At 39.9% G+C, this 16,407-nt stretch overlaps 1 protein-coding gene across 16 annotated transcripts in view; it reads left to right on the forward strand.

Annotated features, from left to right (window-relative positions):
- Positions 1–4,648: 4,648 nt before the first annotated feature.
- Positions 4,649–16,407, forward strand: part of INPP4B (inositol polyphosphate-4-phosphatase type II B) — a 902,865-nt gene continuing 891,106 nt past the window's right edge. For 9 of the 16 annotated variants that reach the window (XM_058287525.2, XM_058287567.1, XM_058287621.1 and 6 more), the window contains exon 1: positions 5,449–5,698. The gene's annotated coding sequence lies outside the window, so the exon portion shown is untranslated. Of the gene's footprint in view, positions 5,323–5,441; positions 5,699–16,407 lie in introns of those variants that run through there. The other 7 variants (XM_058287497.2, XM_058287349.1, XM_058287627.2 and 4 more) reach the window with 7 other exon arrangements.

Genomic DNA, 16,407 nt, shown 5'->3' on the forward strand with positions numbered 1-16,407 from the left:
AATATTCAGAGATTGTGTGCTTACCTCTTGAAAGAACTGGTTGTTCCAGTCAAGCCCCCTGATTACTAAAAACATTTTCTACAAACATGTCTGACATGTGACTTTCTCCTCCATTTTATTCCACTGGTGATATAATTAGGTAATAAAAAAGAATTTTGTTGAAAATGGTGCCAGGAAGAACAATTAATTCAGAAGTTTCCTCTATGAACATGTGTTTTTTTTTAAAAAAACTTCATACTTCTTGAAGTGAAGTACCTTCTAGACTTCCCCTCTGAATATAGCTATTTTTACCCAGTGATTGTCCCTACTGATGACTCTATTCATTTTCTCGCATTTACTAAACATAATCATGTGCACTATTGTGCTATAATTTATATACATATTTATACTCAGTGTTAGGAAATAGAATTTCAAAGAATACATTAGTGGAGAATTATATATATATATAAGCAGATATTTTTCAATTAAAGCAGTTCTTCACACAACCAGATTTAAAGAACCAGATAGCTTAGAGAAAATATTCTTAATTTGTATTTCTAGATGGTTTTCAGGGGCATCTATGAACCCCCTGAAAAAGGCACTAAAAGGCTAAGCATAAAGGATATAATGTTTTACAGTCAGTAGAGTCTTTTTGCCTTCGGCAATTGAACCCAGAACCTCATATGTGGGAAGGCAGTACTCAACTACCAAGTCACATCGGCTCCCCTGAGTTGGTTTTCTCTTTCATTTTGCTTTTTTTAAAAAAATTCTTGTATTTTAGGAGGCACTGGGAACTGGGTGGTGATGGCCTCACTGGAGTCATTTTTGAAGTGATAACATAGTCTCTGTTCTTGAGATATGAGTAAAGTCCAGCATTGCTCCAGTGCATAGCCACCAGCTACTCTAAGGTCATGGCTGTGGCTCCCATGTCACTGCCTGGTAGCCTGGCATGAGCAGTGGCACACCATTGTAGCCACATTTCCACATCCCAGTACACAGTCCACTCTCTCTCCTAGGTGTCTTATTTGGTTGCCTTCCTAGTAGCCTTGCTCTTGTCCTACCTGTGCCTTCTCTTGACTAACTTTCAGGCTCCCGATGGTCCATGGGAACATTGCAGACCCTTCCATATCACCTAGAAACCATGGAACCCGCCACTCTGCCCCCTCCGGCCCCCACCCCCGCCCAGGGCTGGGCGGGCAGTAATCCTTAGCCCTTTGGTATTTAAATGAGATACACTACCATTTATATTGCCACTTTATGCCCTTCAGTTCTGGGTTCTTCTAGCAAGGCTGAGATTCTCAATATGCTCCAATGAGAAAACTGGATACACATTTCTTTACCCGAGTGTTATTACATAAAGAAGGAATCCATATCCTGACTTGATCCCCGGGCTCTTCCTGAGCTTGATGCACATCCTTCCCCACATTGCTCCTCTCTTCCTTCTAAAAGCTCTGTCTTCTTTTCCCAAACAGAGCTTATCTATATCTCATCCAGAGCAGGAGTGGGTGGGGAGAGGAAGTCATTTCTTAGATTCATATATGCCAACCTTTCCAATGTTTTGCCTTTATTTATTGGGCATTTGAGTCCTTTGTTCAAGAATCTGGAGTCTTTGTTTCATTTATCCCATTGAAGGTGGTTGGGAGAAGACAAAGGCAACATGAAGTATGAAGTCACTGCTGTCAAAAAAATACATCACATGTCACCCAATAATAAATATGTGTGCATGTGCTCATTTTTTTCTGTAGAGAGAGTCCATAGCTCTCTCCAAATTCTCAAAGGGGTTTTTGATCACAGAAATGTTAAGATCACTACCCTATTATACTTGAAATATGATTCAATTTACAAATATATGATTTACATAAAATTTTAGGAACATAACTATTACGTAAAGTGAGAACAGCATGTTTATCTTCAATAAATGTAAAATTGCAGCACACTGATTTCCTTCATTTAAAAAATCTCTTACTTAATTTGCCATGAAAAAAGAAGCTAAAGCAAACTGTCTGTGAACTACTTGATTCTATCTTCATGCTCATACAGTCCTATGTTGAGAGATCATAAAACCATGTTACTACTTCTACTGGGACAAACCATTTTTGAACACCATCATCAGTAAGAAGCATTTTATCTCACTATTCAAGCATGCACATGCGTTCATGCACACAGATATTATTGCTTCTTATGTTTCTCTTCTCTCCCTCCTTCTGCCTTTTGTGCCAGTGTTCATGGAACAATAAGGAATAGGAGGTGCTAGTGGTCAGGAATGCCAAATACCCTTTTCCATGTTCTGGGATTTTTCATCCTTTCCCTTCAACCTCACCCCAAGGCTACTACCCACCTGATTAGCATAGTAGCTGCTATGAAAATGTAACCTGACTGCCATCCCCTGGCCATGGCATGGGCTCATTCACTGGGCAAATCATATACTTGGGATTTGGAACTAGCCCACAAATTATTATGCTCAAGAACTGTTAGCAACCATGTAACTTAATGCACACCAGAAAAACTGAGAATGTCTTAGGGGTAGGGGAGAGGGAAGGTAGAGAAAGAGAGAGAGAGAATGGAGAAAGTAGTTCTGTGGGGGAAAATGGAGAGAATGATGCCAAGCTGCATTCCTATTTATGGGTTCCATGAGACAGCCAGGGACCTTTACATAGGTCAAGTTTCTATTTCTAATAACTTCTCCCATAAATTAAAATATGCACATACACACACACGGAAGATTATCTTAATGTATGAATATCAAAGTCTATCTCTTGCAATACTAAGTTTTTATAAACTGGAATGAAAACATTTATTTGTTTTATAAAGTTATCATTTTTTTAGAAAAAGAACTTATGGCATATTTGATGCTATATTTTAGAAGGACTTTGAATAATAAAGGATCATAAAAATATAGATTCTTCCTTTGCACCTGCCAATCCCACTTGAAATACATATCTACAGGAAAAATTTATCTAAGGAAAAAGTGAGAGCCGCTTACTGAAAAGGAGGGTGTCACTCCAATCTGCAGATCCTGGCTTGGTTTTATTGGTTCAGACAGCAAGTTAACTACTTGGAATCACCTTTGACCTCTGCCCCTACGAAGATATTTCAAAAGGAAATGAGAAATATTATATCTTTTATTGGCAAATGGAGTTATGTTTGGGGATACAGTTAGCCAAAAGTTCAGTGCTTGCAAAAAGGAATGCTGACTGAGTTTAATAAACCATGAGAAGCATCTGAATCCTCCAGGTTGATTGAAATAAAACTCCACCAAATAACCAAATTACTAAAAAAAGGTAAGTACATACTGATTGATGGGTTTTTAAAAATGCCATTTGATACATGCATCTGACAGAGTCCTGTTTCATTATCTCTCTCAAAAGTGTAAACATCCTACATGATGTGAGCAGGTGCCTGTCATATTTTCTTTAGCAGCCTTGTTAAGAAGATAATGGTCAGTGTGCTCTATGTCTAGATTTTAATTATAGGTTTTTCTAGGTATCTCATTTTAAGTGTTCATTTCTTTAGAGACATCTGTTTTACTGCATCTGTTTTATAACTGTGTCTTTTAGGAGAAATGGTTTGGTACTTTTGACTCTATGGCAGTATTCATAAACTCACAGACACACGTACTCTATTTACAGTTAGAGCAGGGATATATTAACCATCTTTTCAACTTCTTGTTAAAGCTGTGGCACTCTGATCATCTTTCATTCTTTTGATCTTTCATTATTTTGAGAAAAGCCTGGAACTGTGCTCAGTGACATTGTTGTATCAACTTCCCAGCAGATAGATATCTATGAACAGACTTAATCCATGCTTGGAAAAATGGGTGTGCTCAGTGTAGCCCCATGGTGGGAAAATCTAAGGATGTGGCTGGCTCCTCAGGGGGGATCCAAGTTCAGACAGGACCTACATGGTCTGCTGTTCCTCACCCTCCTAATTCTTTCCATCCAGGTCATCTGTGATGGTGGCCAAATGCAGCAGAAATATCTTAAAGGGAAGTAAATGGAAGGGCTGCAGAGACTACGGGAGACAGTGGGCCAAGCACAATTTCTGGCCCATAGTGCTTATTAATTCATTCTATAAATATTTATTGAAAGTAGAGGGTGTTAGGCATGGCTCCAAGCTCTGGGGACAGAGCGGTGAAAAAAAAACAATGTCCCTGCCCTCACCGATAAAGCATACATCTTAGTGGCAGTCAAATGTTTGTGTAATAAATGGATGCGTGGATGCAGACAGTGATAGAAAGGGTGACAGCTGGAGAGAGCCAGAGTGTCTCCATTTGTAGAATTGTAAGCACTGCCCTAACAGCCCCATTCGATTTCCCTGTCCTGACTTTGGGATTCCAATCTCTTCGCATGACACATGTAACACAAGTGTACAAGCCTCTACATTGTATTCATTTGAACTGTTAATTTAAAGTGCCCTTAGGAGGGAAAAGGTTGAGCGTGCCTTTGATCTGCTGGTACTGGGTATCCTTACCTTTGAATGGCCTCATCAAAACCTCTCTACCAGAACCGCCAGGTGGCACCTGTAAGGCGCAGATGGGGAGAGTGCTTTGCCCCACACCCCATAGCCCGGAATAACCAGGCTGCATGCTTGTTGGCGAGGAAGTGGGGGAGTTTTAGCCTCGGTTCAGACTGCGTGATTACATATCCCTTCCTCCTGACACCTCAAACACGCCGCGTGCGGTTCTGTCCCCACGCACCCGAACCGCCAGTTGGGGGCAGCGCGGCCTCAGCCACTTGCCGCGACGTGGGGGCTGACAGTGGGTGGCTGTGGGCTGCGCGGAGCTGGAAACCGAGGCTTCCCCCAGTTCTCCCCTGCCAGCCCTCCACCCAGGCCAAGGCGGAGGAGTGGCAGGAGAAACGGGTCCCAGGCGGCAGCAGGCAGAAATCTGGGCGAACGTGGGACACCATTTCCCTCCCTCCTCCCACTTCGGGACGGGGACAGCGTTGCCTGGGGCCCTGGTGTCTGGGGAGCCTCCGCCCGCCGTTTCCTTCCCTGTGGTTTCTCCAGCTTCGGCCGCAGCGTGGCGTCCCCGCGGGTCACCCCTTACCATTGCTCGGCAGCTGCGCCTCCTGCAGCCGGGGCAGGGAGGCTGTCCCCGCTCGCAGAGGGCCCAGCAGCGGGTCCGGGTGCAGGGTGTCAGCACACAGAGCAGGCGTGTTTTGGTCATTTCGGGCTGGGTGGCCGGGGCACTAACTCCACTCCTAATACTAGGAGTGAAACAAGCTGCGCCAGTTGCGCGACTGTCGCTGCTACCGCCGCCGCTATTCGGCCCTGGTGACATTGGGAGGAGACCGCTTGGAGAGAGCAGAGGAGGAGGAAGAAGAGCAGGAAGGGGGGGAGGAGGTGAGGGGAGAAAGTAGCAATTGTGCCAGGGGGCGTGTGAGCAGCCGGAGAAGCAGCCACGCTGGTGACAACTTCTCTGGGGCGCGCGCGGCTGGGCGGACTGGCGGGCAGGCGGGGACGCCGCGAGGAGCGCGGCCGCAGCCGGGAGCCGGGGGGAGCCGGGCGCCTCCGCGAGCCCCGGCGGGCTCCGTGCGCCGCCGCCGCCGCCGAGCCTGCTGCTTTCCTCCGGGTTCCCAGCCCCGGGTGCTGAGGCTCGGGTCTATAAATAGCAGGTTACAGCGCCTTCTCTGCGCACACACGCTCACACTCGAAAGGAGGAAAGTCAGGCTAAAAGTGTCTGCTGCTGCTGACGCCCTTCTGTTCTGCCTCCGGAGAGGTAATTGCTCGCCTCGGATCCGAGGGCTCGGTTGGGATTTTTGCAGAGTGGGGTGGGCGTCAGTGGGTGATTCGGCGGACGTTAGAGCGTGTCTGACAGCGCGGGTTCTGGCGGGGTGAGCCTGTCTGTTTTGCCTCAAGTTTCCCAGCCTCGCAGCCTCGTTCGCCTCTTCTGCCCTGTTGCCTAAGGAGTGAGGTGCGCTGTCCCTCCTTGACTGGTGGGGCACCCCTGTCGCCGCGCTGCACCTCCTCTCAGCGCGGCTCGGCGCGCGTGTGCTCACACTGACTCACACTCTCCGGGTCTCGGGTTTACTCTTATCTCTGGCCCCGCTGACCTTCCAAGACTGCTCCGGTCTACGCGGTCCCTTGGAGATGCTGCGATGGCCCGCGGGCTCGCCCTCAGCCGGGACCCGGCGGTAAAGCTACCGCGGCTGCTCGCCCCCAGAAAAGTCACTAAAGGCGTAGGGTGTAAGGGGTGGCTTATACTGGGCCTCCAGTTGCCCCATTTCCTGTTTTTTTTTTTTTTTGTTGTTGTTGTTGTTTTAATTTCCCCCCTAAACACCCCCTCTACATGACCACCCCGCCACCCCCGGCAACTCATTCCAGCAAAGAAGCCAGGCCTGTCTCCTTTTGGCCACCACGAGTTTCTTATCCTATCCCCAAAAGGGCTTTTCTAAAGGATTGGGAAGCAAAGGCCTTGGCTTCGGGGGGGAGGGAGGGGGGCGGACAAGGAGGGTACAGAAAATTGTTTGGAGTCTGACAATTGCCCTGCAGGTTCTGCAAGCTCTTCTGTCCCCTCTGACAGAGCTCGGAGCTGAAGGATATCTACAAGCCAGGGAGCTGGTCATGAATGGACCTCCAGGCTTGTAGCTGTTAGTAAAAGAGGATACTGGAGCTGCAGACACCTGTTTTTGCCCCTCCCTGAGCCTCTGAAATACCTTCTCTTAGGCGGTGGTTACCTCTGAGGACGCGGTGGAGAAAGACCCAGCAGCTTCTGTTTTGGTACTAGAGGTTTCAAAAGGGTGAGGATGTGCATATTGATTAGGTAGTTGTTGCTGCTGCTGCACGAAACTTGCAGGAAAACTGGAGAGGGTTTTCTAGTAGTCTTGTTTTAATGATGCAGATTAACAACTTTGCCTCTCTTTTCTCTTCTGCTGCTCATGCCCCCCACCCCTTCTGAGATGTGTCATTTGAGGTCATTACATTTTATGACTGCAGGTGTTAAATTTTGCATGTCTTTTCCCTCTCTATACGGCTGAACTTGTTTGTAAAGGTGTGGCTAAATAAGTAAAAACCTGTAAGACTGAGGTAAATTCACCTTCTGCCCCTCAAAATGGGCATTAGCTAAATATTTTGTAGATGTACAACTATATTTCAAAGGCCTGCTGGTAACAGAAATTTTCTTAATGGGCTCTAGACCAGAAATGATAGGAATCTCACTTAGTGTCAGCGCAGCACAGAAGGTGCAAGTATTCGTCAACAGGGCAGCTGGCTCATGGGGTGTAAGAAGTTGAGTTAGGAGAAGAGTGGGCAAGTGGGGCATGTCAGCTCACTGGGTAAACAAAGAAATGCATTATGTTGTGACCCTTTGCAATATACTGTAGAAAAACATTGATAATTAATCATAGTAAATGACTAATGGCTTTGCGATAAGTACTTGGGCATTAAAAACTGAACATGTTGAATTTGTAAAATGCTTTTCTATTTAAATGGTTTTTCAGTCTTTTTAAAAATGTGACTTAGAAGGTTGCCCTTGAAAGGTTATAAAATGTGCATGTGAAGATAGGCTAGATGCTCAGTTTCATTAGGAAACATATCTGCTGATGGAAATACTGCTCTTATTTTACAAGAGTATACTCTTTGAATAGGGAGATCTATATTTATTTGTGATTAACTAATGCCCAATGAGGATGTGCATATTTATAATTGCATTTTGCTTTTGACCCTTTGCTAAAGTATAAGAACAACCATACTTACTAAGTTTAGTCTTTCAACTATTTAAAGAAACATACAAAGTTATAAGTACAAAATACTTTTAAAATGTTGGGTTTGAGCTTCAGTTGGGAATGCAAATTGACTGACTTGATTTTTTTCTCCTATCATAGATTAATTCATCAGTTTGATTTAATTATAGAATAATGCTATTATATTTTAATTGCTTGAAATGGAAAATCATTAAACTTAGGGAAAAGTCAGATATTCATTCTGAATTGTTTAACTTGAAAAGAATTCACTTCTTTTTTGTGATACTGGAAGTATCTCCCAGTACAAGTAAATCCCCACTTGGTAGAAGAGTTAACTCACTACCTTTGAGGTAAAACCCAAGAGGGCAATTCTCTGAAAGGCAGAGAAAAAACTGCAAACTAATCTTGCATCTCTTAGCAACCAAAATGATGTCAGTTTTCGGGTAAGTATCCAACATCTGAAAATACAAAGTTAAAATATTATGTGAGCCAAATGCATACTGAATATCTATTACATTTCCTTATTTCTTAATGAGCAATACCTGGCCAGTACTAATATTAGGTATAAGAATATAGTTTTAGTAATCCGTATGGAATAAATTCTTGTCTTTCACATCTATGGAGATAGAAATGCCTCGTTTTAAATAATCTCAAGTTAAATGTTAATGTTTGGTGGAAGGCTGTGTCAGTCTGTCTTTTCTGTATCTGTCCCTAACTTTTCAACATGCCCTGTGTAGCTTTCTTAAGCCCTAGGGAATCTGCTTCATGGGCCATTTTGTTATTGCTCTTTTTTTAATTTTTAATGTTGAATTAGAAATCCTTGATTGTAGAGGTCCTTAAGACATACTCATAGTTATAGAATACTTTCATCATATTCAGGCTTAAGAAGTGAAGTTACTAAATACATAAATACATATATTGGTGCTATGATTGTGTGTATACGCAAGGTGCATATAGCCTTTGTGCCCCAAAATTTTAAATGTAGGCTGTGTCTAGAAAATGCATTGAGAAATAAGGGACATTTTCAAGGAATCTTACAGTGTCTCAGGCACAGTTGTCATTTGAATCAAGACTTAGTTCATTCTCTTTATCCATGTTCACCACTGTGTGGATTAATAGAGGCATTTTTCAAATGTTTAAGAAGTTTTATGGACTATAGCCATATTGCATATGTATTTGCAACTACAACAGGATTTATCTTATGGTGAAGTTGTAACTAGTATCTGATTTATTTCCTGGAAGTATCTTGTTATAGCCGGTATATCATACAGCCAATAGAATATCTAGGAGCTAGAACTTTAGATTTTTTTTTCTTTCAATTGACAATTTTACCTAACACTAAGCTAACATGATAGGTGTAGTCCCAACATAGTGTGAAGAGTTGGGTATCAGTACTATATGTATTCTTAAGTCGTGTTTTCCAAACCAAGTTTCTTGACATGCGATATTTTGGGTAAGTTCTGCCTTCTGCGTTAAGCAACCATACAAAGTGTCCTAATAGTGTGGCGGAGGCCTCAAAACAGCCTTATACAGAACACAGTGAAACAGACTTGGCAGGAATTTGGTTAAGCTGATTAAATGAAATAGTCCTTCTGAAGCTTGAGAAGTTTTGTAGGTCACATGACTTTGATTGGGGATTCCTGTCAGAATTATCTAAATTAATGATTCTCAAGAGGGTAGAGGCAGTACCTACCTTAAAAGGAGAGGCCCTAGCTATCATCTGTCTATCTATCTCTATCATCATCTATTACTTAATCTTCTGTATCTATTTATCCATCCATTCACCCATCTATCCTTCTGTCCATTTATCCATCCATTCATCTGTCCATCTGTATGTTTTTACCTGTCTATGAAAACGAAGCAATGCAACAGGCCTAATGCTGAATTTACTCAGTGCTGTTCTCTATTTTCCACATTTCCACAGATAAAAAGTTTATGGGACGTAAAGGTAGACTTAATTCTTGTGCTGATTTTGAATGATTGGAATAATAACAGCAATGAAAAGTATATTCCAAGATCAAAATAAATATGTAATTCTTAACATTTTCCATATGTGAGTTTTTTTTATATGTTATTTGTAAATTTTGAATATTTTAAAGGAGGACCTTGGAGTTTTGTGTTCTCAAAAGGAACTGTAGTTTGTAAAAAGTTAAGAAACAATGATCTGGGAAGTGGACTTGGCCCAACGGATAGAGCGTCCTCCCACCACATGGGAGGTCCACGGTTCAAACCCCGGGCCTCCTTGACCCGTGTGGAGCTGGCCCATGCGCAGTGCTGATGCGCACAAGGAGTGCTGTGTCATGCAGGGGTGCCCCCCGTGTAGGGGAGCCCCACGCGCAAGGAGTACACACCAAAAATAGAGCCACCCAGTGCAAAAGATAGTTCAGCATGTCCAGGAATGGCACCGCACACACGGAGAGCTGAGGCAGCAAGATGATGCAACAAAAAGAGACACAGATTCCCATGCTGCTGACAACAACAGAAGTGGACAAAAAGGAACATGCAGCAAATGGACACAGAGAACAGACAACTGGGGTGGGCGGGGGGGGGGGGGAAGAGGAGAAAAATAAATAAAATAAATCTTAAAAAAAAAATAAAAAAAGAAACAATGATCTGAAGAGTTCTCAGTAATATTCACTAAGAAAAATTTAATTGACAGAAGTAGGAGTCTTTTACCTTTCACCTTATTTCTCAAAATAAATAAAGCACATTGTGCATATCAAACTGGGGTCTACCATTTTAGAATACAGTGAAGCAAATAAAATGTAATCCCTGACTATAACAAAGTTATCTACAGCAAACTTTTCTTTAGTTCTCGTTTAATTTTCATGGGGTTTTGCTTTTCTAGCCCAAAGATCCAAGATGAATTCCAGTAATTAGCACAACCAAAAGACACTAGAAGTATTCAACACTGAGAAAATAAAGTAGGACTAAAAATCATTGGGCTCTTGAATTGAAATTATAACTTGTTGAAGAATGGTATTATAGCTATGTCTTCAAAAAAGCTTCAAGGATCATTAATGGTTATTAAATATCCTATGATCACTTTCTGAACATCTTCATATGCCAAACTTGCTAGATAATCTTACAGTCCCCACTTATAGCATCAACATACATCAAGTTCAGAACAGAATATGTTACATACTTGATGTACAATATTTTAAAAATCTTTAAAAAAAAAAAACATTTTATATCTTCATGAACAAAATCTGCAACTTTTTACATTTGCTATCCTAATCAGATCTTTCCTAATTTATGAAACAGGAGTAGTTTAAAGGTATGTATAATTTCATTTTTTCTTAATAGATCTCTGATAAGCTTAAAAATACATAATTTCTACTTTCCTGAAGATATCTATTATGCATTTAGAGTTAAAGAGACATTTAACACTAGGTGGCAGTGTGCAATGCTCAGTAGCCTTGGGTCAATTCAATGGAAATATATTAATTATTAAAGCTTTTCTTTTAAATAGAATTTATTTGTATCATGAGAGAGTTAATGAAATTAAAGTCAACAGGCAGTTCAATCCTAAGTAGTATATTTAGAAGATCTAATGTTTGTAATGCTTTAAAGATTTGATTTGTAATATTTCACACACTCCGCTTCACGTGGGGTCTGCTTGAGTGAAAAATTGTTACAAATTAATTGAATTAAATGTGCCACAATCCTACTTATGACTTGGTATGAGAAAGGGAAAGGGAAAATTAAGTGAATATGATAGGAAAAGAAAAGCATAGCCATTCTATAACAGGCATTGTATTAATCATTTGCACTCTAAGCCTAACCCTCTCACAAAACAGGCTGAACAAATTTTTTTTCAAGGAGTTAAAGGCTGTAATTATTGATTTTTCTCTGTCTCTTTGCCCCTGGGACAGTGCAAAAAAGTGCACATTACCACCACTGGTATACTTCGGCAGATCACTGGATGTCCTTTGTAATAGTGAGGACCTGGCCACCACCATGGCTCAACTGAATCAGCCCTATAGCACTACAAGTTATTGGTTAATGTGAAAGCTGAAAGTTATATAAATCATTTCTCGGTTAATCTGGATTTAGGCATCTGTGTCTCTGGTTTAGTTATTAAATGATGGGTTATAGGAGAGTTAATTAACTTATTCTCTGCACCAGAACAGGCCCTCTGTATTGTCTAGCCACCAGATTAGAACAGCCTCAAGATCAATGTTGTGGTTCTTTCAGGCTGTGGGAATGGAGATTGAGGGAAAAACTGAATCAATCTAAATGGGTGTAATTAAGAAATATACTTATTTTTAAAAGCTTTTTTATTATATAAAATTTCAAACATATTAAAAATATTCAAGAGCACAATGAACTCCCACATACTTATCAGCCAGTTTTAATATCGACCAAATTATGACTATTATTTTTATGTATATATTTGTTTTTAAAGGAACTTTAGATTACATAAATGTTACATCAAAAATATAGGGGATTCTAGTATACTCCAGCCCCTCTCCGTCTCATGCTTTCCCCCATTAACAACATCTTTTGTTAGTGTGGTACATGATGAACACATATTGAAGCATTGTTACTAACAATGGTCTATAGTTTATATTATGGTTTACACTTTGCTCGCACAATTTTGTAGGTTTTGACAAAATGTATAGTGGCTGGTATCCATCATTGTGTTAATAATATCATCCAGAACAATTCCAATGTCTCAAAACTGTGCCTTGTTATACCTGTTGTTCCCTGTCCCTCCTCTCAGAACCTCTGGTGACCGCTGTCTTTATATCAATATTACAAGTTCTTCCATTCACCTCTTACGTTTGTTTGTTCTTCTGTCTTGAAGATTTTGGGATGGTGATGCCCAACTCTGCTTCTGATTAAGAGGGGACTTTGATCCCATGGGGTAGATGGATGGAACTATCTTGTTTGTAGTTCAAGGTACTCTCTGCTTCTTGGGTTGGGTGTTGCCTATCATCATCCTTTTGTTAGTTGTCCTGGGTGAGTCTGATAAACTGGAGGTAGGTATTGGCTGCAACTCTTTTGAGATTCAAGGCTCACCTGACATATGAACAGCTGGAAGATTTAAGTCTCTGGGACATATATTTAATGGGTAAAGTGCTAATTATAGGTTCAAATAAATGGGATAGAAGAGCCATGTGTAGGAAAATTATAAATGAGTCTAATTCTGATACTTTGAGGGAGATGGTTTATCATGTAATCCAAGGTAAGGCTCATTGACGAGGTGTTGATTTCTTGGGGTCGTCTGCCCTGCCTAGAGTATGTAGATGTCTCTAGAGCCCCCAGAAGAACCCCTATTTGAGGCACTGTTGACTGTGGCAGACAGTGAGATCCTCCTGAGATGTGCATAAGCATAATCTCTGGAATGACCTCCCGACTTCCTTTGAAATCTCTTAGCCATAAAAAGTCATTTGCATTTAATGTTTCTCCATTTTAGTCTAGGTTTTTCTCCAAATACATCATTAGTTAGCACTTGGTAGTTTGGTATTGATCCCTCAGTGCTAGGGAGACTCATCCCTGGAAGTCATGGCCCAGGTAGAGGGGAAGACAGTGAGTTTATATGCTGAGTTTGGCTTAGAGAGAGCCACATTTGAGCAAAAACGGAGGCTTTCAGAAGGTAGCTCTTAGGCAACGTATATAAAACCAGGCCAGGTTTCCATTTCGCAAGAAAAAGGTTCATCAGTACAAGCATCAGTATCAAGGGCCAGGCATATTGGCCCACCCTCCTTTGCTAGGCATTGCCCATGTACTGCAGAGATTCTTACCACTCTGTAAGGGAATGTAGCAGGACTCACCAGTATGAGAATTCAATATTCCATGGGTTATTCTGTGGGTCTCCACCCATATGACCATTCTCGTTTCATCTACATTCCTCCTCTTTCCCCCATCCTGGAGTATTTTGAAGCAAATTTTCTAAATTGTAAAAGAAAATATACTTCTGAAGTCTTAAGTATAGATATCATATGAAGGGTATTTTTTTTTTTAATGACTACCCTAGAAACAGTACATATTTCATTTAAAATGTCAGAGATCTTGGCATTAGGTAAATTAAGCTCTTGAATTGGTTTTTTAAAATTGTGGCAACCTTTATATAATTGAGAAATGAATTTCAATTGAGGAACTACTTTTTATCTTTTTGTATCCAGAAATGCACAGAAATGTGCCTAGAATGTAATAGGTAATTATTAGTACATATTCAATAAATAAGCGACTAAAGCAAGTTTCTTAGATTAAAACAAATATTGATTGTTTATATATGTTATAAGCTGTTTTCTTATGTAACATTTTACTTCCAGCAGATGAGGCAGAAATTATACATATAGCAGACCCTTGGCATACACGAATTTAGCATGACATGATTCAAGATCTTACCATTCATCTTAAAGGTACATGACATGTAGTAATCCGTTATTTTGCTGAGGTATGAATTTAAAACCTAAAATCTTCCAGACTGGTGTGAGAGAGCAAGTCTTTTAGTGACTGCACCCTACCAGTGGCCCAGCATTCACATCTCCAGGTGACAAAGTTGAAATTAGAGTGTGTGTGCTTGTAAAAATGAGTGCTCTACTTTTCTGTACTTAGAATTGTGTTGCTTAATTCAGTTCAGCTATTGATTGATCACCTACTATGTGCCAGGCACTATTTTAGACTCTGCTCTTGTTCATAACAATGAAAACTAAGGAAAACCACTTTTCTCAGGTCTCTAAGTCCTTCTCTAATTTTGTTTTTAAATGATATCTAGTACCTAGGCATATGAATCATTGTTAGTTGTTTAGCCATTCCTCTCAACTTACTTAAAATTGTTTATAATTTTTTCCCTGTGATCACACTGTGATGAATATTTTCTGTATGATCTCTTTTTCTGATAATCCTTATCTACATTTTTTACTGTTTTCTTAGAAGTGATTCCTAGAAGTGGTATTACTGAATTTAAAAAGGGTATGAATCTTTAAAAGCTACTTCTACATTTTGCCAAATTGCTTTCCAGGAAGGTTGCACCCATTTTTATTCTCCCCTGGAATACTAAGTAATTTCTCAACCCCATCAGCACTGACAGATATTATTTAAAACAACAAAATTTGCAAATTGAAAGGGTGGAAATGTCTGTAATAACAACAAAGCAAAGCAAAACAATGGCAACAGCAATAGTAAACATTTATTGAACCCCTCCTATAGGCAATTTGTCATACCAGACCTACTATATTATCTCATTTAATCTTGTACCAACTGTAAGAGGAAGGAAATATACACCCCATTTTAAAGATTAGGAAACATTTTTGAGAGGTTAGAGACTTAACCAAGGTCACATAATTGATAAGTGCTAGAATTGGATGTTGAACTCAGATTGATTTTACTTATAAAGTCTTAGGGGTTAAAGTATCATATTCCCCTATTATTGTTTTCCTTTTATTAGAGAAATTATAGGTATACAGAAAAATCGTGTCAAAAATACAGAGTTCCTATATATCCCTTCACACACATGGATTTCCCTGTTATTAACACTGCATTAATGTGTTATCTTTGTTACAATTGATGAAACAACATTATTATAAATATACTAACTATAGTCACAATTTACATTAGGGTCCACTCTTTGGCAATTCTATGCTTTTCTTTCAAAATTTTAATTCTAGCAACATGTATACATCCCAAAATTTCCACTTTCAACTCCATTCAAATGTATAATGCAGTGATATTAATTGCATATGCAATGTTGTGCTACCATCACCACCATCTGTAACCAAAACTTTTCCATCACTCCAAACAGAAATTCTACTCCAAATAAGCAATAACTCACCTTTCTCTAACCAAATCCTGCCCCTGGAAACCAGTATTTTGGTTTCTGACTCTATGATTTTCTTAATCATATTAATTGTTTAATTTCTACATGTCTGTGAATTTCCCAGTTCTCCCTCTGTTCTTGATATCTAGCTTCATTCCAGTGTGGTCAGAGAAGATACATTGAATGATTTCAATATTTTAAAATTTATTGAGATTTGTTTTGTGCCCCAACATATGATCTATCCTGAAGAATGATGTATGTATGCTAGAGAAGAATATGCATTCTATTGCTTTTGAGTGAAATGTTTTGTACATGTTTTTTAGGTCTAGGTGGTTTATAGTGTTGTTCAAGTATTCTATTTCTTTACTGATCCTTCTGTTGAGATGTTCTGTCCATTTTTGAAAATGGGATATTGAAGTCTCCTACTATTAATATAGAACCTTCTATTCCCTCCTTCAAATCTGTCAATATTTGCTTCTACATTTGGTGGCTTTTCTGTTGGGTGCATAAATATTTACAATAGTTACGTCATCTTGTTGAATTGAATATTTTTTACATTCTTATACTTTCAACTTTCTTGTGTCTTTGAATTTAAGATGAGTTTCTTGGTAACAGCATATAGCTGGGTCATAATATTTCATCCATTCTATCCATCTCTGCCTTTTGATTGGAGAGTTCAATTCATTTACCTTTAAAGTAATTACCAAAAATAAAATAAAATAAAATAAAATAAAATAATTACCAATAATGCAGGGTTTTATTCTGCCCTTTTGCTATGTGGTCTTTTTAAAGTCTTTCACCTTCTTTGTCTCTTAATTCTTCCATTAATGCCTACTTTCATATTTATTTGATTTTTTGTATTATAACATTTCTTTCTGTATGTATTTTTCATATATTTTCTTTGCAATTACCATGGGGCTAAAATTGCATCCTAAAACTATACCAATCGTATTTGATTTGAAATCACTTATTTTTTCC

Source organism: Dasypus novemcinctus, chromosome 1, assembly GCF_030445035.2.
Source record: "Dasypus novemcinctus isolate mDasNov1 chromosome 1, mDasNov1.1.hap2, whole genome shotgun sequence".
Lineage (NCBI taxonomy): Eukaryota > Metazoa > Chordata > Mammalia > Cingulata > Dasypodidae > Dasypus > Dasypus novemcinctus.